The sequence below is a fragment of the Schistocerca serialis genome, chromosome 4 (assembly GCF_023864345.2).
Source record: "Schistocerca serialis cubense isolate TAMUIC-IGC-003099 chromosome 4, iqSchSeri2.2, whole genome shotgun sequence".
NCBI classification, from domain to species: Eukaryota; Metazoa; Arthropoda; class Insecta; order Orthoptera; family Acrididae; genus Schistocerca; species Schistocerca serialis.
This window is the reverse complement of record NC_064641.1, coordinates 778,079,469-778,102,222: the sequence shown is the minus strand read 5'-3', so window position 1 is coordinate 778,102,222 and position 22,754 is coordinate 778,079,469.

Below are 22,754 nucleotides of genomic sequence, written 5' to 3'. Positions count from 1 at the left end.
TCGGTAATTACCTTTAAAATCGTGGGTATTGGTAAAGATACGCTCTTTGCACCTTCCAATGTGTCTGTACTTTTTCGATGTCATCCTTCAGTCCCACCTGATGCAAATCCCACACCGCACAGCAATACTCCAGAATAGGGCGGACAAGCATAGTGTGAGCAGTCTCTTTGGTAGACCTGTTGCACCTTTTAACTTTTCTGCCAATGAATCAGAGTCTTTGGTTTGCTCTACCCACAATATTATCTATGTTATCGTTTCAATTTAGGTTATTTGTAATTGTAATCCCTAAGTATTTAGTTGAATTTACAGCCCTCAGATTTTTGTGACTTATCACATAATCGAAATTTTGCTGATTTCTTTTAGTACTCATGTGAATAACTTCTCACTTTTCTTTATTCAGGGTCAATTGCCACTTTTTGCACCATACAGATATCTTATCTAAATCATTTTGCAATTTGGTTTGGTCATCTGATGACTTTACAAGACGGTAAATGACAACATCATCTGCAAACAATCTAAGAGGGCTACTCAGATTGTCTCCTGTGTGGTTAATGTAGATCAGGAACAATAGAAGGCCTATAACACTTCCTTGTGGAATGCTGGTATTACTTCTACTTTACTAGATGACTTTTCGTCTATTACTATGAACAGTGACCTTTCTGACAGGAAATCATGAATCCAGTAGCACAACTGAGGCAATATTTCATAGACATGCAATTTTGTTAGAAGTCGCTTGTGAGGAACGGTGTCGAAAGCCTTCTGCAAATATAAAAATATGGAATCAGTTTGACATCCCCTGTCGATAGCACTTATTCCTTCATGAATATATAGAGCTAGTTGTGTTTCACAAGAACAATATTTTCTGAATCCGTGCTGACTATATGTCAATAAATCTTTTTCTTCGAGGTATAATGTTCGTATATAGTATGTTCTAATACCCTACTGCAAATCGACGTTAGTGATATACGCCTGTAATTCAACGGATTCTCCTACTTCCCTTTTTGGGTATTGTTGTGACTTGAGCATTTTTCCAGTCTTTAGGTACGGATCTTTCTGTGAACGAGTGGTTGTATATAATTGCTAAATACGGAGCTATTTTATCAGCAAACTCTGAGAGGAACTTGAGTGGTATACAATCTGGACCGGAGGCCTTGCCTTTATTAAGTGGTTTAAGCTGCTTTGTTACACCGAGGATATCTACTTCCATGTTTCTCATCTTGGCAGCTGTTCTTGATTGGAATTCAGGAATGTTTACTTCGTCTTCTTTGGTGAAGGGGTTTCGGAAAACTGTGTTTAATAACTCTGCTTTAGTGGCACTGTCATCAGTGACTTCACCGTTGTTATCGCGCAGTGAAGGTATTGATTGTGTCTTGCCACTGATGTGCTTTGTGTATGACCAGAATCTCTTTGGGCTTTCTGCCAAATTTCGAGACACAATTTCGCTGTGGAAATTATTAGAAGCATCTCGCACTGATGTAGGCACTATATTTCGAACTTCTGCAAAACATTGCCAATCTTGGGGATTTTGCATTATTTTAAATTTGGCATGCTCTTTTCTTTGCTTCTACAACAGCGATCTGACCCGTTTTGTGTACCATGGGGTATCAGTACCATCACTTATTAATTTATGTGGTATATATCTCTCAAATGCTGTTGGTACTATCTCTCTGAAAACATCCCACAACTTTTCTACACTTACATGATCAGATCGGAAGGAGTGAAGACTGTCTCTTAAAAAGGCGTTAAGAGCATTTTTATGAACTTTTTTAAATAGATATACTTTGCGTTCCTTTTTGATGGTTGTAGGTGTTACGGTATTCAGCCTAGCAGCAGCTGCCTTGTGGTCGCTAATCCCTGTATGCGTCACAACACTCACTATTTGTCCAGGGTTATTTGTTGCTAAAAGGTCATGTATGCTTTCGCAACCATTTACGCTTCGAGTGGGCTCATAAACTAATTGTTCAAAATAATTTTCTGAGAAAGCATTTAGAACAATTTAGGATGATGTTTTATGCCTGCTGCCAGCTTTAAAGGTATAATTTTTCCAGCATATCAAGGGTAGATTGAAGTTACCACCGACTATAATTGTATGAGTTGGGTACTTATTTGAAATGAGACTCAAGTTTTCTCTGAACTGTTCAGCAATTATGTCTTCTGAGAGGGGGGGGGCGGGGGTCGTTAAAATGATCCAATTAATAGTTTAGTCCGATTATCAGGTATAAGCTCTACCCATACTTTTTCACATGAACTATCTACTTCAATTTCGCTACAAGGCAAACTACCTCTGACAGCAATAAATACTCCACCACCAACTGTATTGAATCTATCCTTTCTGAACACTGTTAGATCGTTTGAAAAATTTCGGCTGAGCTTATTTCTGGCTTTAGCCAGCTCTCTGTACATACAACTATTTGAGCTTCAGTGCTTTCTATTAGGGCTTGGAGCTCTGGTTCTTTCCCAACACAGCTACGACAATTTACAACTACAATACCAATCGTTTCTACAACTACCTTACTGTGTTTTACCTGCCCACTTTTAGACAGAAGCCCCTTCTGTGGTTCCCCGAGACCCTCTTAGTATTGGCGGGAAGTGTAGGAGGTAAAAATCGTAGAGGGAGACTAAGAGGTGAATACAGTAAGCAGATTCAGAAGGATGTAGGGTACAATAGTCATTCTGAGATAAAGAGACTCTCACAGATAGAGCAATAAAGTTTAAATTGCTGATTGCCAAATATTTTTCATACTGTACGTGTTCTTGTGTTCGACGCGCTCATAGTGCGATTTAATACGCGGTTATTGATAAGTGTTTTACATGCGTGCGAGTGAAGTGTTTTACGACGTTAAGTTAACCGAAAATAATAGCACAGTTTCCGTCTGTTTTGTTCTTTTTCCTTTCTTAACCTGCTTTTAGCCAAATACTTTACATACCTGTTGCTACGTTCCGTGATTTTCCGTGTATAAAACGCGACAGTCAATGATTTTATTTGAAAGTGTATTTAATTTAGCCAATAAAGAAAACGAGTTGTTTAAAAGCAAGTTTTTCGATTTCTGCTCTTCCATCCCTTCTCCCCTACTCCCGCCCCTTCTTCCCCCGTGGCCAAGCGCTTGCTTTGCTACATGCTGCAGTGACGAGCCTGAAGATGTGAATGGGAAATCATTCCAGTGACGAATATGGGCATAACATGAGGAAATCCACTGACATAAGCGACTTTGACAAAAGGCTGATTGTTGTGGCCCAGCACCCGGAAGTAAGCATCTTGTAAATGGCGAATCTGGTCAGCTGTTTGCATGCTGATCTCATAATCCGTGAGCATCAATGGAAAGTGGTTCTAGGACGATGAAACCACGAGTAGACGGTACAGTGTTGGAAGTCCACAGAATGTGGAGGTCAGAGGCTTTCCCACTCACCAAGACAGGTTATGTAGCGATTTGTGGCAGATCTGATGGTACTCTACAACGCTCATGCAGCCACAAGTGTATTAGAGCACACCATTGTAAGGGGTTCACCACCCTGCTGGAGCAAATGTAATCTCAATGTATTGCTCACTTGCTAGAACGACAATTCACAGGCACTGCCTGAGACATAAACTATCTTTGCCCCTGTAAAAAGAGAGCTGCAATAGAGTCGCAGGTCAGAGCAGTCTCTGCGGCAGTTGCAGTCGCTCGCTGCTACAAAGTAGTTGTAGTCTGTCGCTCGTACAGCGCAGTTTATAGTTAGTAGTTGTTAAAGTCACAGTGCAGAACAAATTGTAAAATTTTATTATGTGGAACTGAATAATAATTGTGATCATCTGCAGAGCTAAATGATACTGTGTAATTAAGTCAACCATCTATTGAGAGGTAAATTTTTTTTATTTTTATTGGTATGCACATAGTTAAGTCACTTGTCTGAGATGTTAATATGAATTTGTTTCAATCTTTTCTTTTGTGTTTCGTCAGCACCAGTTGATCCAGATCTGTAATAATTCAATTTTCCCATGTAATGGATTGTAGATCTTTATCAATAATGTAAAAAAATTCAGAATATAACTGTTTTTACCAGCCAACTATAAAAGTATAATTTCCCATTAAGTCATTGCCAGTCCCAATCCAGTCATTTATCTAAATTAAAATATTCAAGGATTTTTGTCATATCACAGTCATGTGTTCTTTAGTAATCAAACAACCATCTGTGCAGCTGTGTCACAAAGTAAAGTAAGTTTTTCTTGTAATTCAGATCTCAGACAAATGTTATCCAGTGTTAGTAGACAGGCCAGCATTGCAGTAAGCTGTGCCATTTACGAGCAGATATGTAGACAGCGTTATTCGGCGACACCATCACGAGGTAAGAATTTTTCAGTTTATTTCTCATGGACAGGTTCAGATTGATTTCACAGGGCCATGGCGTAGCGCCGCTTATGTCAAAATTTATCAGTTTTTCATGAGTTAAGATTTATCAGTTTTCATACATCAGAATTTAATTATTCAAATTTAATTAATTTTATTTTTTATTTTCTGTCCGGGAAGCTTACACATCGTTATTTTAAATATTTTATTTATACGGCAAGTGGCCATTCTCGAGCATGAGGCTCTGCAGCAGGCATCCCCTTCATGTTTGCGCATTGACACCATAACAACGTCAATTACAATTTCAGTGGTCATGGGATAATCGAGAAAGGATCGTGGATAAATGGAAATGTGCATATGCCCCACTCCAGCGTTCGACAGAGATGAATGAAGGTCATGTTTGTTTCTGTTTGTTTCTGTTTGTTTCCATTTTGTACTCAATAGTGGCTGCTTGAGTTTCGAGGTAGATGGAGGCAATGTGCTTACTCTCATCAAAGTTAATAAAGGTTTATTAAGTAACTATTCTCTATGCTTTTGTAAACAAAGTGATGCTTTAATTTTTTCTCTGTCTCATTTTTCCACCTCATTTCCTTAATATTTTCGCTGTTTGATTTGAAATTTATTTTTACGGCTCTGTCGTCCCTAAAATTTTGCCGCCCTAGGCGCCTTCTAGTCTTGCCTGATGGGAGAAATGACCCTGAATGGGGGGATGTTAAACTTTGCTTCCTTGCAACTTATGGTAGTAATCGAAGACACCATGACATCTGTGAACTACATGAATAATATTGCGACCCGTCTGTATTCCTTCATAATTCGCGTGTTCCCTGATAGTGAAGGCATCTTTCAACAGGGTATCTGTCAGTCTCAGAAGTCCAGAACCGCGCTACCTTGGTTTGAGTGGCATGACAGGGAACTCATGTTGCTGTCTTGCAAACTAAATTCGTCTGGTCTGAATCAGACGGAACACATCTTGGACACTATCAGTCGCTGGCTCTGTGCCCATAAACGACTGGTTCATAATTTATTGGTGGAGGCACATGCCTGCGAAAATCCACCAAGGGCTTCCTGAATCCAGGCTACACAGAACTGTTCCTCTATTGTATTCCAAAAGTTGACCAACATGCTATTAAGCAGGTGGTCATAATGTTTTGACTTATCACTGTACGTTACTTAGACAAGAACACGTATAGGTACTGCACCATGAGAAACTGTTCACATACGAATTGTGAGAGGTGAACAGCCTCAACTGATGGGTGGGTTTGCGACTGGTCCTGCAGACATCTGTTTCAGCTGTATCCCCTCATGGTGGATAGCGTTAATGTACTACAAGCATGCATGTCTTGCTAATCTGTACATCTGATGCCATAACCGAACTGAGACTGAACGAAAATCTCAGAAAACTAAAGCAAACATTGTCTGTATGCTCCCCAAAGCTTGTAGCTTAGGCACTACCTTGTGACGAGAGCCTTAAGAGGCCTACTTTTCAGTTCCATATGGTGTGGTACTCATGCAAGTCTATAACCGAACAGCAGACCAAGAAACAACCCTCTCTTTCAGAATGGCGTCCCTCATCAGCTGTCTTGCATTATCTGCAAATTAGTACTCTTACAGTCTGTGGCAGCTCGTTAGTATGCACTCTGGGTGTTCACAAATTTTTAGATTCAGATAAACATGAGAGTGTGAAATTAATAGCTCTGCTGTGTAATAGTTATGATAATCAACATATTTATGTGACTACAGCCCTTGCCAATAATAATAATAACAGCAATAACAATAACATGATTAACTTGTCTAAATAAAGAAAGAATTGTTTTGTGGAATTTTGTTGTTTTGTACATAATTAAGTAAAGTTTAGGGCAAGAATGAAATAATGTTTAATCTTTCACTACTCTCAGTTTCGCATTTTTGTGTGAATAGGAATTTTTGTACTTTTTTTATTTTTTCGGTCAAATGTACAAGATTCCTAACGAATTAACTTCTGGGCTGAAAATCGGACCTTTTTCTGTTGCACCCACACAAAAACACGCTTTTACATACTTCTTTGTTAAATGTTCGCTTTTAGACAAGCTTATTTGAATTAGTTACTTTCTCAGTAAAAGGACCTGGTCTGGAAGTCCCTTGTTCCTTTGCAGCTAACTTTTCCTGATATTTTTTTCTGTTACTGTTTAAAACAAATTCAATAGAGTTCATATTGATACTGCACACGAAAGCCGATTCCTGCACATAAAACATTCAATTCCAAGTACAAACTGACGTTTTTAGAAATGATTAAATTCAAGTAGTAGGGCCTACTGAATACCAACATCGTCACTTTACTACACCGAAGACGTGCCGATGAGAACTACAAGGGCCAAAAGCACACTGTCGTTGATCCTACATTTAAGTGAATATAAGAGAATCCAGTAAGATAGTTTTTCGTGAATATTCATATATACAATGTGGAGTTACAGCACAGATAAACCTGACACAGCTTAAGATCAACAGATATCAGAAACATAAATATATGCTGCAGTCTTACAGTCGACGATGATCTGCTTTATAGTTCTCAGCGACTTAAATGGATTGCTGTATGATAAAATCCAAAACTTAATATACCATATCTCATTCAGAATCCCAAAAAATTGGTTTTATATGTGTATAAAATATACTGCTGTCCAATCTAATTTTACTATATAGTGAGTGAATTGGCCTGTCTGAGTGGGATTTATGGCACGCTAACGAGGAAACAAGTCTGCTGCAGTGTGCTACCATCCGGTGGGACTAACGTAAGCCTGTAATTGAGTAGTAAAGGCTAGCTGTGCACTGTGAACTGTACACGTTGTTTATCAAATCCATATGTATTTGGCGTGTAAGGAAATTACGACACGCCAGTTGCGCATGTGCAAAAGCTCCTTTAAACGTGCGCAAGTGAAGTTATGCTCGCGACCCTGATGCAAAGTTTCGCAGAGTCTATTGGAGTAGCAATGTGGCATGGCGCTGCAGACTTAGTACCGCTCATTTCAGACTACTGCTTGTACACTTCGTTTAACAGGATTCAAAGAAAATTAACAACAAAACTGCAAGGTGTCAAAAGTTGCGGTGTTCACTTGCTCTTGTGCTTTTCCATAACAACTGCCACTGCTTACAAAGTGTTGAGGCCAAATGATATCGGCACTCACTGATGACTGTGATAAACCTGAAAGCAGTGTTCTATATCTGTTGGTCCACTCTCTTAGTCGCCATCTGCAAGTACTACTGCTGCCCGGTTGGAGGAGGAAAAAAATATAGCGAAATCACCAATGTATAATGAAAAATACCCTGACAATCTGGCAGTGTAAGTAATACTATTAATGGCAACAGTGAAGATAGTAATATCGAGGGTACTGCCTTCAGGACATCATTCTCCTGTTCAGATTACTCTGACAAGATATCTCTAACTTGGTACCTGAAGAAACAATATGGTAGGAAGAACCATATGAATATGGGAATACGTCCATAGAAGTCTTCTTAATGAAAGTGTATAAGAATATTACTCCTACAAGCGGTTCTGTAGCCTTCCTTAGGTTCGACGAAGACACAAATAAAATATTGCTTCTACAGGAACGTCTGATTACCAATCACAGAATGATGTCTTCTGAAACTGAAAAGGACTTAAGAGCTGGCAACACTTGAGAGCCCAGGCTAGGTGTCAATTCGCCATTTATTCTAATGTATTTCCTACACATCTACTGAGAGATACAGTAAGATAACCCACCTGGACAAGTTTGGTTCTTCTTTGGTTTCAAAAGGGACTTTAGTATCATACCCTTCGAAAAGTTGAGGAAATCAGTTGTCTCCACTGTATGTATGAACACTGCTAGTAGTCCCTGTTATATGCTGTAACAATATGGTGTAATAAATATTGTCATTACTATAGCTTGTGCCACAAAGAGCAGACAATACTAAATTCATCATACACACTGAGAAGAGGGTAACTGTCCAGTTGCTCATTGGAACAAAAGTCCCATCTGTCCCTCTCACTGATAACTCCGTGGTGTTGGAATGCTGGATTTGGGCTATCAGTGGTAATCACTCGAAAGAAAATAATAATCCGCTGTTATTTCTGCTATGTCGCTGTGGTTGTTATGTTGTAGTCTCCAGTCTGAAGACTGGTTTGATGCAGCTCTTCACGCTACTCTCTGAATAACTACTGCAAACCACATCCTGCTAAATCTGCTTACTGTATTCATCTCTTGGCCTCTTTCTACGATGTTTACCCTCCGCATTTCCCTCAAATACTAAATGCATGATACCTTAATACCTAAGAACGTATCCTATCAACCAATCCCGTCTTTTGGTCAATTTGTGCCACAAATTTCTTGTCTCCCAAATTATACACAGTACCTCCTCATTAGTTACGTGAACTACCCATCTAATCTTCACCATTCTTCTGCAGCACAACATTTCAAAAACTTCTGTTCTCTTTTTGTCGAAACTGTTTATCGTCCATGTTTCACTTCCATACATGGATACACTGCAGACAAATACCTTCAGGAAAGGCTTTCTAATACTTAAATCTATATCCGATGTTAACTAATTTCTCCTCTTCAGAAATGCTTTGCTTGCCATTGCCAGCCTGCATCTTCTATCCTCTCTACTTTGGCCACCATCAGTTATTTTGCTGCCCAAAAAGCAAAACTCCTCTACTAATTTAAGTGTCTCGTTTCCTAATCTAATTCCCTTAGCAGCACCTCATTTAATTTGACTGCATTCCGTTATCCTTGTTTTGTTTTTGTTGGTGTTCATCTTACATCTTCCATTCAAGATATCCATTCCATTCATCTTATCCTACAAATCCTTTGCTGTCTCTGACAGAGTTACAGTGTCATCAACAAATTTCTTTTTTATTTCTTGTCCTTGAACTTTAGTTCCTACTCCAAATTTTTCTTTGGTTCCCTTTACCGTCTGTGCACTGTACAGGTTGCATAACATCATGGATAGGCTACAACGCTGTCTTACTCCATTCTCAACCAGTTTCCATTTCAAGCCCCTCAAATCTTATAACTATCGTCTGGTTTCTGTACAAATTATAAATAGCCTTTTGCTCCCTATATTTGATCCCTGTTACCTTCAGAATCTGAAAGAGAATATTCCAGTCAACAATGTCAAAAGCTTCCTCTAAGTCTACAAATGCTATAAATGTACATTTGTCTTTCCTTAACCCACCGTCTAAAATAAGTCATAGGGTTGGCACTGCCTCACGTTTTCCTGTATTTCTCTGGAATGCAATCTGATCTCCCCTGAGGTCGGTTTCTACAACTTTTTCCATTCTTCTGTAAAGAATTCGTGTTAGAATTTTGTAACCATGACTTATTAAACTAATAGTTCGGTAATTTTCACACCTGTCAACACATTCTTTTTTATTTAAAAATGGAATTACTACATTCTTCTTGAAGTCTGAGGGTATTTCGCCAGTCTCATTCATCTTTGCATACCAGATGGAAGAGTTTTGTCATGGCTGACTCTTACAATGGAATGAGTAGTTCTGACCGAATATCGTCTACACATTGGGCCTTGTTTCGACATAGATCTTTCAGAGCTCTGTCAAATTCTTGTCGCAATATCATATTATAATCTATCTGAAATCTTTCAGTGCCTCCAGGCCTCTTCCACATATACGGCCTTCTGCTATGATTCTTAAACACATTGCTAGCAATGATTAAATTATGCTCTTTGTGTAATTGTACCAGGTCACTTCCTCTTTCATTCCTTTCCCTACAGTCCATATTCACTTACAATTTTTCCTTCTCTTCGTTTTCCTACCATCGAATCCAAATCCCCCATCACAACTAAATTTTCGTTTCCTTTAACTATTTGAATAATCTCTTTTATCTCCTCACACATTTCTTCAATATCTTCATCATCTGCGGAGCTGGTAGATATATAAACTTCTACTAATACAATACGTGTGGGCTTTGTGTCTGTTTTGGATACGATAATACATTGACTATACTATATTATTAGCTTAGTCACATTCCTATTTTCTTATTCATTATTAAAACCACTCCTGCATTACCCCTATTTGACTTTGTATTCACATGACCAGAAGTCCTGTTCCTCCTGCCACCGAAGTTCACTAATTTTCACTACATTTAACTTCAACTAATCCATTTCCCATTTTAAATTTTCTAATCTACGTGCCTGATTAATGGATCTAACATTCCATTCTCCATTACATAGGATGCCAGTTTTTTTTCCTCTTGATGATGATGTCGTCCTGAGTATTCCCCTCCCAGAGATTCGAATGGGGGACTATTTTACCTCCAAATTACTTTACCCAAGAGGACACCATCATTGCTTAACCATACAGTAAAGCTGCATACCCATGGAAAAAATTACGACTGCAGTTTCCTGTTGTTTTCAGTCATCGTTCACAATACCAGCACAGCAAGACCGTTTTGGCTGATGCTTCAAGGCCAGACCAGTCAATCGTCCAGACTGCTGCCCCTGCAACTTTTTAAAAGGCTGCTGCCCCTCAACAGATACTTCAAAAAAATTGTTCGAATGGCTCTGAGCACTATGGGACTTATCATCTATGGTCATCAGTCCCCTAGAGCTTAGAACTACTTAAACCTAACTAACCTAAGGACATTAAACAACACCCAGTCATCACGAGGCAGAGAAAATCCCTGACCCCGCCGGGAATCAAACCCGGGAACCCGGGCATGGGAAGCGAGAACGCTACCGCACGACCATGAGCTGTGGACACAGATACTTCTCCATTGTGGTTGCACCGACCATACAGCTATCTGTATTACTGAAGCAATCCTAGTGATGGCAAGGTCCACGGTTCATGGGAGAACTGGTTGTTATAAGAGACTACCATTTCTTCTGATGGTAGTAACCAGGCAATAACCGCCTCATCCATAAATCATCCTGATAGTAATGTGAACTCAGTTGAATAACTTATCGTGATCAGGAATTACGTTTTAATCACGTTTATCTCTTCTGAATAAATCAGTGGCATTTTGCATTCTCTGTCCGAAGACTGTCATGTTCCCTGTGCTACTGGGCATTTGAATCATTGCAGAATTGCACTTTTGTCCTTGATTTCAGTATGACACTTGTAACACCATCAAGGGCAGGTAGTATTTGTAGGTGGCATGAAGACTTAAAATAGATGCATCAACCGCTTGTGGATCACTTGTAATACAATCTACCTGTTAAACACTTTCATGGTGTTTGGCAGCTCCTTTTCAGGATTGCTTGATTTGCTGGTTTCGAAGCTGTATACCTTTTTATAACAGGAAATTGTGGAAGATATGTGAGATCTTCTTGTTGAAAATATTCATTCGCAGGTATCAACAGGGAGCATATAATTGCTCTATGTGGCATCTGAACAATTGCAGCAACCACTCGAAAGATGGCATGAAGCAGAAAAGCAAAGCTTGGTATCTGTCATTTATAAAAATGGCCAAATCACTTTTTGCCTTTTCTCAACTGAGGCTGCCCTTCCTCTGAAGGCTGTAAACATTCAGCACAGTCGTCTCTGTCTTTCACGTGTGTCTCCTGCAGTAACAAGCGCCATGGTTTTTCTTTTGATTCCTCCACATGAATGCTGAACTTGTTTATATTCTGTTAGAAGGTGGGAAAAGTTTTAATGGTAAGGTTAATCTCTCTGTCTCTAGCCCCTTTTCTTTCTACTGACCCATGGAACCTCAATTGGATAGGAGTCTAGCTTTGGTACTGAAAGTTCCATCAGCGATATATCAGGGGACATACACTCCTGGAAATTGAAATAAGAACACCGTGAATTCATTGTCCCAGTAAGGGGAAACTTTATTGACACATTCCTGGGGTCAGATACATCACATGATCACACTGACAGAACCACAGGCACATAGACACAGGCAACAGAGCATGCACAATGTCGGCACTAGTACAGTGTATATCCACCTTTCGCAGCAATGCAGGCTGCTATTCTCCCATGGAGACGATCGTAGAGATGCTGGATGTAGTCCTTTGGAACGGCTTGCCATGCCATTTCCACCTGGCGCCTCAGTTGGACCAGCGTTCGTGCTGGACGTGCAGACCGCGTGAGACGACGCTTCATCCAGTCCCAAACATGCTCAATGGAGGACAGATCCGGGGATCTTGCTGGCCAGGGTAGTTGACTTACACCTTCTAGAGCACGTTGGGTGGCACGGGATACATGCGGACGTGAATTGTCCTGTTGGAACAGTAAATTCCCTTGCCGGTCTAGGAATGGTAGAACGATGGGTTCGATGACGGTTTGGATGTACCGTGCACTATTCAGTGTCCCCTCAACGATCGCCAGTGGTGTACGGCCAGTGTAGGAGATCGCTCCCCACACCATGATGCCGGGTGTTGGCCCTGTGTGCCTCGGTCGTATGCAGTCCTGATTGTGGCGCTCACCTGCACGGCGTCAAACACGCATACGACCATCATTGGCACCAAGGCAGAAGCGACTCTCATCGCTGAAGACGACACGTCTCCATTCGTCCCTCCATTCACGCCTGTCGCGACACCACTGGAGGCGGGCTGCACGATGTTGGGGCGTGAGTGGAAGACGGCCTAATGGTGTGCGGGACCGTAGCCCAGCTTCATGGAGACGGTTGCGAATGGTCCTCGCCGATACCCCAGGAGCAACAGTGTCCCTAATTTGCTGGGAAGTGGCGGTGCGGTCCCCTACGGCACTGCATAGGATCCTACGGTCTTGGCGTGCATCCGTGCGTCGCTGCGGTCCGGTCCCAGGTCGACGGGCACGTGCACCTTCCGCCGACCACTGGCGACAACATCGATGTACTGTGGAGACCTCACGCCCCACGTGTTGAGCAATTCGGCGGTACGTCCACCCGGCCTCCCGCATGCCCACTATACGCCCTCGCTCAAAGTCCGTCAACTGCACATACGGTTCACGTCCACGCTGTCGCGGTATGCTACCAGTGTTAAAGACTGCGATGGAGCTCCGTATGCCACAGCAAACTGGCTGACACTGACGGCGGCGGTTCACAAATGCTGCGCAGCTAGCGCCATTCGACGGCCAACACCGCGGTTCCTGGTGTGTCCGCTGTGCCGTGCGTGTGATCATTGCTTGTACAGCCCTCTAGCAGTGTCCGGAGCAAGTATGGTGGGTCTGACACACCGGTGTCAATGTGTTCTTTTTTCCATTTCCAGGAGTGTATGTTCTAGAGCAACATCCTCATCAGAAACATCAGATGAAACAAGTGTCTACAGCTGGGGACCTGTTTTCTTGGTTTTATGTGTTGTTGCCCATTTCCCTCCTAGAAATGACATGTAGCTTTTATTCTGCCTCTACAGTTTGAATTGATTTCATTCCTTGAAACAGTGGATGCCATTATTAGTTTAAACTCGACTGTCGTCTTGATATATGTTATAATTGCCGTACACTGTTGCTGCATTTATTGTCCTAACCTGTTCAGGGATGAAGACAACAAAATACGTTGCAAATATTGGATTCTGTTGTTTCTTGTAGATCCTATAACCTCAGTATAAGTCTGTGTATCGTTACCTTCAGCTTCTGAATGATTTTTCTTTGAGATTTTTACTGTCTCTGCTCCAGAATAGATGGTCCCAATAGTTCTTGTCACAAATGTATTGTTTCTGGCTCATATGCATTATTTCTACATTTTCCTCATTTATTTGCTCTTCGAAATGCAACGTGCTATGACCATACTTTGACAATTGTAGAAATTATCTGTGTTGGGACCGAATGTTCTAACCCTTATTGGGATGGGAAAAGAATTTAAGAATTGAATGTGAGGACAAAGGTGGCTGTTTTATCAAACTAACTAGTGATCTTTTCCATAACTGGATGAATGGTACAAATTATTTTCGTCTCCCATTCATGTCACAGGCCTACTCCAGAAACATCCACACATTACATGGATTTGCACGTTAACAACATGGGGAAAAAACTTCTCGTCGGAAAAATTACAGAAATTATCAACAAGAAGCATCAAACACTCAAAAGCAAAATCATCCTGGATGGCCCCGCCCCTCCTCCAACATTCGAAAGAAACATCGCCAGCAAGACCTCACTCACCAACATCAAGAACAACAAAAGAATAAACAAGGTGCCTCCAATATTCAGGCATTGCAACAACAATTGATGCAGTAACAGCTCTGCCAATTGCAGACCCAGCTCTAAAACCAGCAGTAATATTATCAACAGTAGAATCAGCAGCAGAATCAAAAACTTCAGCAGCTGAACAACTAACAGGGCAGTACTTCCAGTACACCTGAATGATTCTTTATTGACAAGATAAAGGTAAGTGATCAATTAAATATGCCAAAGTCGAACAAATCTTTTAATTTCATGCTGATTTATCAAAATGTCCAATCATTGCTAAAAAATTAAGTGAATTTTATGTACTGATGAGCTAAAAAAGGCTTCTGTAACGTGTATAACTGAACACTGGCTGCCTAAAGATGCAATGTCAGTCACAAAACATGCAGAATTCAATCTTTCATCATCATTCTCTAGGATTACGCCCAGCCATGGAGGGTCATGTATATTTGTTAAAACTGGTATTGATTATCGTAACATAAAACCCATTGGACTGTCACCTGAAGAGAAAGTTTTGAAGTATCTGCAGTTGAACTCTCAGCATTAAAATTAATAATCATCTGTGCATATAGGAGCCCTGATGAGAACTTAAATGAATTCTGCCATCAACTAGAAGCAGCTTTAAATACTATAAAAAATCCAACAAAACAGTGGTCATATGTGGAGATATATATATTGATTTTCAAGAAATCTCAAAAGACCAGCAAAGCTTATTGGTCCTACTGGAAACATATAACATAAAAGCAATCATAGATTCTCCTAAAAGGGTTACACCAACAACTAGCTCAACAATTGATCAGATATTAATAAACACAAATGTAAATCACAATTTCTGTGCCAGAAATCTTAACACTGGCTTCAGTGACCACTATGCACAGTTTATCGCATTACTCACCCCAAGTGAAACAAATGAGAAAGAGGAACTTATAAAAGAAACAAGAAAATTCACTAACAAACAAATAAACATTTTTATACAGAGACTAAGTGAAGAAATCTGGTATGAAGTGTATACTTGTGAAAATACCAACAAAAAATTTGAAGAATTCATGGAAATCTTCATGTCATACTTTGAAGCTGCATTTCCATTAAAAAAACAAAAATGTCAACAGAACTTCGAAAAGAACAAATGGATTACAAGAGGTATTAGAATCTCTTGTGCAGAGAAAAGAAGATTACACAATATAGAAAAGACACATAACATGCCTCATGAATTTCATTGGTACCTGAAGAATTACAAGAGGAACTGCCAAAATGTTGTAAGGAAAGCTAAAACAATGGCAAATGACAAATACATTGAAAATTCAAAAAACAAATCTAAAGCTATATGAGAAGTCATAAAAAAATCAAACAACAAGTGAAACCAAAGAATATAAATATATAAGGACAAATGATTTCTAGCCCAACAAAAATTGCAAGGACCTTCAACTAATATTTTGCAAACAGTTGGTGAGTGGAGTGGAAGAACACAAAATATCGCCTCCATCATCCAGTAGCGTGAGAAATGTGTCCTTGTCATTGTTCCATTCACCCGCAAATACTGAAGAAATTTTATCAGTTATAAGAACCTTGAAAACCGGGTACTCACGTGGAATTGATGGAATACCAGATGCAATTATTAAAAAATGCTGTCTTGCATCACCTGAACCCTTTACACACTTGTGCAACAGCTGACTGGCATCAGGAACCATCCCTTCATGCTCAAGAACAGCAAAACTAAAACCACTGCTCAAAAAAGGAAATGCAGAAGATGTTTCAAATTATAGACCAATAGCCCTACTGTCTGCACTTTCAAATTTTTTTATGAGAGATTGTCTGATTTCCTACATAAAAATAAAATTCTCTCTCTCTCACAGCATGGTTTCAGGAAAGACTATTCAACTAAAAGTACAATATTTGAATTTCTTAATGACATCTATACTAAACTGGATGTGAGTGAGTTTGTGATGGGCATATGTCTTGATTTATCCAAAGCTTTTGATGTCATTGACCATGATGCCCTACTGCAGAAGCTTGACCAATTAGGAAACAGAGGTAGATCCAATGAGTGGCTCATGACATACCTATGTGGTCGCAAACAGGTGGTTGAAGTGCAATATACTGACCATAACAAAATCAGCTACTACTATTCGAGAGTAAGTGAAATATGGCGTCCCTCAAGGATCAGTATTAGGACCCATCTGTTTCTTCTCTAGGTCAATGATCTTATGTACAACAAGTATCACGAAACTACCCTCCAATTTACAGATGATACAAGCTTCCTTATTAGTTGTAAAACAGAAGAAAAGATAAAAGACTCCGTTATCCAAACAATAAACAGTGTAGAGCAGTGGTTCAGCTATAACAAGCTAATTATAAACAAAGAAAAGACAGTAACACTGAACTTCTATAATCCAAAAGGAAGACACCACCCAAACATACAAATAGAACTAAAGGACAGAGTTTTTCCAAGTGTTGACAGCACAAAGTTTCTGGGACTCTGGCTCTAGACCAACACAAAATAGGAGGTACACATTGAATATTTGCAAAGAAAACTAAGCAAAACCTGCTACATGATAAGGATCTTAAAACTTGTTGCAGCAAAGTCACCCTGTTAAATGGATACTACTCATATGTGCATTCTGTAATTAAATATGGCATAATCTTCTGGGGCAATGCAACAACAAATATTAAACTTTTCAGGATGCAAAAGAGAATATGAAGAATTATTGAAGATGTAAACACTACTAAATCATGCAGTCCCATATTCAAAAAACTGTCAGTTCTTCCTCTTATTTGCATTTTTATCTGTGAAACATCAGTTTTCATCAAACAATATATTGATAGACACCCAGATATCTTATTAAAAAATGAAGATATACATACATGCAGTACAAGGCAAAAATCTGACCTTCATATGAAACAGGTGAGAACATCATTGTGCCAAAAAGGCACTCTACATACTGGGATAAAGTTTACAATAATCTGCCTAACCATATTAAATCAGTAAGTAAACTTGGTAGTTTTAAGGGCGAACTAAAGGCATACTTAATAGATCATTGTTTTTACAGTCTGACAGGGTACATAGAAACCAAACAACAAAAATAAAGATACATTATGAATATTCTACTTTGTATGTTGCCTCTGATGTTTGTTGTATATATGATTCTTTGCTAAATTATTTCAATATCTCGTCCTTAGGAATACAATACAAACTGTATTTTATATTGTAAAGACCTAATCATGTACAATATCCTTGTATATATTCTATAAATGTAGGTTTTGAAGGACTAAATAAATAAAAAAATGGTTCAAATGGCTTTGAGCACTATGGGACTCAACTGCTGAGGTCATCAGTCCCCTAGAACTTAGAACTACTTAATCCTAACTAAGCTAAGGACATCACATACCTCCATGCCCGAGGCAGGATTCGAACCTGCTACCGTAGCAGTCGCGTGGTTCCAGACTGTAGCGCCTAGAACCGCTCGGCCACCCCGGCCGGCTAAATAAATAAAATAAGCATCTATTACAGGGCAATTACAGATGATTGAAGCGATTTCATAAACTCACTGTAGCTCCTTTCGTTGACATATGGTCACGACACACTACAGATACGTAGAAAAACTGATAAAGTTTTGTTCGGCTGAAGCCGCACTTCAGGTTTCTGTCGCCAGAGCGGTAGAGAGCACAATGAGACAAAATGGCGACAGGAGCCGAGAAAGCGTATGTCGTGCTTGAAATGCACTCACATCAGTCAGTCATAACAGTGCAACGACACTTCAGGACGAAGTTCAACAAAGATCCACCAACTGCTATCTCCATTCGGCGATGGTATGCGCAGTTTAAAGCTTCTGGATGCCTCTGTAAGGGGAAATCAACGGGTCGGCCTGTAGTGAGCGAAGAAACGGTTGAATGCGTGCGGGCAAGTTTCACGCGTAGCCCGCGGAAGACGACGAATAAAGCAAGCAGGGAGCTAAACGTACCACAGCCCACGGTTTGGAAAATCTTACGGAAAAGGCTAAAGCAGAAGCCTTACCGTTTCGAACTCATTGATGGGGACATGCTGCGCCGAGTGTGGGAGGAACTTGATTATCGGCTTGATGTCTGCCGAATCACTAAAGGGGCACATATCGAACATTTGTGAATGCCTAAACAAACTTTTTGAGTTTTTGTATGTGTGTGCAAATCATTGTGAAAATATCTCAAATAATAAAGTTATTGTAGAGCTGTGAAATCGCTTCAATCATTTGTAATAACCCTGTATATCTCTACAAGTGACTGTATCCTTGGTATACTTGAGGATCAATGCTGATCTTCAGTGACTAAATATTCATTTTTACCACTTGTAGTTGTTTACAAATGTAATATCTTCTTACAAATCTGCTTTACTAATTTTATGTTTCCACCAGGCCTTTCGGTTGTGTGATTGTAGTGTGACAAATTTTCAAGACCTATCATCCTGCTTTTTACAGTTACAGAAATATTTCAGAATGTAATTTGTGCACTGTATCTGTCCTATCTACTTTGCTATCTGCAATGAATAAGCCATCCAAGGTATCTAGATTCACTGTGTGTACATGCTGCCCAGCTTCCCACCTACATGGCTGCAAGGGTTTTCATGAGAAGTAGTATTTTAATAACATATTTTTTGGTCTCATCGTCTACAAAAGCAGCTTATGCATAAGGCACTGGAGAAGCCAATTTATATTTATACAGGGTAAAGAGGCTTCTAGGTAACACACACCTTTTTTCTCCATTATATGTGACAAAGCCACTCTTAGTACATTGACTGCATTGAGGATCTATAATATTCAGAGCAATATCCCTCATTCGTAAGACAAGTGGCTTAAATTGGCATTTGGATAGGTGAAATCGACAAAGAAAAATATCTCTTAAGCCTATGCATTTAATCTGCATCTCCAGCCCTCATTTCACAGCTATAGTTGGGGCTCTGTTGTTTCAGGACTGTAAGTGGAACAAAACGTAAAAAAACCGCCAGTGCATAAGAAATAGTGAAAGGCTGTGAAATATTGACTTTATGTTAGTGACTGTGCTGTGGATGAAACTGTTTACAGACACACGAAGCAAATTTTGCAATGATGAAGTGATTAAATAGCATCAATTTGAATTTTTTGTGATCCATCCAAGGCATTTAACTAAGTCAGTTACTTAATTTTGATAGAAAAGCGGAGGTTTTATAGAATTAATGGTGTAGCTAACAAAGGGTTTGGTCTATACTTACTACAAAATGTAGAAATTTGAGTTGCATCATTCAACAAGTACGTGTAGGGGTATCTGTCTTATGGGAAATCAATGATGAACATCCACAAGGTTCAGCATCAGATTAACTGTTGTTTCTGGTTGAATCACTGTTATTTCTTACATATGTAATACATATCAATAAGATTAGTAATTTTTGAGATGACATAAATAATGAAGCTAATAATTACTTACACACACACAATATATATATATATATATATATATATATATATATATATATATATAACTGAACTTTGTGTTCTGACTTACGGCAGGTCTTACCATGGGAGAGAGAGGTCCATCACTTGAGTGTCTAGGGAAGTGATTCCAGTGGTGGTTTCCCGTTGCCTTCCACTAATGATGATGATAATGAGGACAACCCAACACCCAGTCCCTGAGCAGAGAAAATCTCAGACCCAGTCGGGAATCGCATCTGGGCCCCTTGGTTTGACTGACCGCCACACTGACCACTCAGCTATTGGCACGGACACACACACACACACACACACATATGTATATATATATATATATATATATATATATATATATATATATATATAATTTCTTGACAATATATATATATATATATACAGGATATAGAAAAATTGTGTCATGAAATTTTAACCTAGTTCCGATTGGCCATGGGATTGCCCTGTTACCATATCTGGACAATGCATGACCACAAATGCTTTGCCTGCCAGAGATCCTGATGTATCCTAGGTGGCTAGCATAGCATACTCGGTGGTAGTGTGCCAGCCTGCCACCCCGGGGGCCTGGGGGCTAATTCGCCAGTGTCCTAACACATCCATTGTACACTCCTGGAAATTGAAATAAGAACACCGTGAATTCATTGTCCCAGGAAGGGGAAACTTTATTGACACATTCCTGGGGTCAGATACATCACATGATCACACTGACAGAACCACAGGCACATAGACACAGGCAACAGAGCATGCACAATGTCGGCACTAGTACAGTGTATATCCACCTTTCGCAGCAATGCAGGCTGCTATTCTCCCATGGAGACGATCGTAGAGATGCTGGATGTAGTCCTGTGGAACAGCTTGCCATGCCATTTCCACCTGGCGCCTCAGTTGGACCAGCGTTCGTGCTGGACGTGCAGACCGCGTGAGACGACACTTCATCCAGTCCCAAGCATGCTCAATGGGGGACAGATCCGGAGATCTTGCTGGCCAGGGTAGTTGACTTACACCTTCTAGAGCACGTTGGGTGGCACGGGATACATGCGGACGAGCATAGTCCTGTTGGAACAGCAAGTTCCCTTGCCAGTCTAGGAATGGTAGAACGGTGGGCTCGACGACGGTTTGGATGTACCGTGCACTATTCAGTGTCCCCTCGACGATCACCAGTGGTGTACGGCCAGTGTAGGAGATCGCTCCCCACACCATGATGCCGGGTGTTGGCCCTGTGTGCCTCGGTCGTATGCAGTCCTGATTGTGGCGCTCACCTGCACGGCGCCAAACACGCATACGACCATCATTGGCACCAAGGCAGAAGCGACTCTCATCGCTGAAGACGACACGTCTCCATTCGTCCCTCCATTCACGCCTGTCGCGACACCACTGGAGGCGGGCTGCACGATGTTGGGGCGTGAGCGGAAGACGGCCTAACGGTGTGCGGGACCGTAGCCCAGCTTCATGGAGACGGTTGCGAATGGTCCTCGCCGATACCCCAGGAGCAACAGTGTCCCTAATTTGCTGGGAAGTGGCGGTGCGGTCCCCTATGGCACTGCGTAGGATCCTACGGTCTTGGCGTGCATCCGTGCGTCGCTGCGGTCCGGTCCCAGGTCGACGGGCACGTGCACCTTCCGCCGACCACTGGCGACAACATCGATGTACTGTGGAGACCTCACGCCCCACGTGTTGAGCAATTCGGCGGTACGTCCACCCGGCCTCCCGCATGCCCACTATACGCCCTCGCTCAAAGTCCGTCAACTGCACATACGGTTCACGTCCATGCTGTCGCGGCATGCTACCAGTGTTAAAGACTGCGATGGAGCTCCGTATGCCACGGCAAACTGGCTGACACTGACGGCGGCGGTTCACAAATGCTGCGCAGCTAGCGCCATTCGACGGCCAACACCGCGGTTCCTGGTGTGTCCGCTGTGCCGTGCGTGTGATCATTGCTTGTACAGCCCTCTCGCAGTGTCCGGAGCAAGTATGGTGGGTCTGACACACCGGTGTCAATGTGTTCTTTTTTCCATTTCCAGGAGTGTAGTTTCATGATAAGACATAGTGGGAAAAACCCATCAACAGCTGTTAGTTTGCATACAGGAATTTTGTAACAAAGTGTGTCAGCCCGGAAAAGGGCCTTTTTTTGTAGGTAGGACATTGTATACTTAAAGCAGGTGCTCGAACTGGCGACCCTCTGATGCGACATGAGCTTGGTAACGTCACAGTGTTTTGCCAAACTCTTCCAAATATTCTTGGCAGTGCCCTGATATGATTGGCGGCATGCTAAATGCGATCCATTAATTCCTCTGTCTCTCGATGGTTCGTGTCTGGGTGGGTAATCTAGAAACTTGAAGAATCCCCACAGGAATGAGTCCAGTGGCGTGAGATCTGGTGATCGTGGGGGTATGTCCTACGAGTACCTCTGCCAATTACACAGCATTGAAGAGTTCATTTAAATATCCATGCACAGCATGACTGTTATGTGCGTGTACCCCATCATGTGTCATCATTCCTGGTGTACATGGACGTACATGACATGAGGATTTCCCCTGGCCTAGTAATGGACGTTTCGAGTGTTGTAAAGGCCATCCTGATGGAAGGTGCACACCTCTGTAAACAAGAGAATGGCGGGGAAGTCGGTATATCATGCAACATGTCGCAGAAATCACCATCAAAACCCTAGCCTGTGTTCATAGTCAGCCATAGGATTTAGGTCTTGGACAGGGTGGAAACTAAATGGATGATCGCTGTCATCGCTCGAAACCTCCCAGACTAACCAATGAGTGAGCCCCATGTCATGTCCAAAAACTCAAGTACTTGTCGCAGGTGCTTCCTAGAAGCGTTCGAGAACAGTTTCTTCAAATACAGCATCTCGTCATGTTTTAGCCTGTTTCGCCAAGTCGCCAGTGAATTGCTGTAAACGTTTGC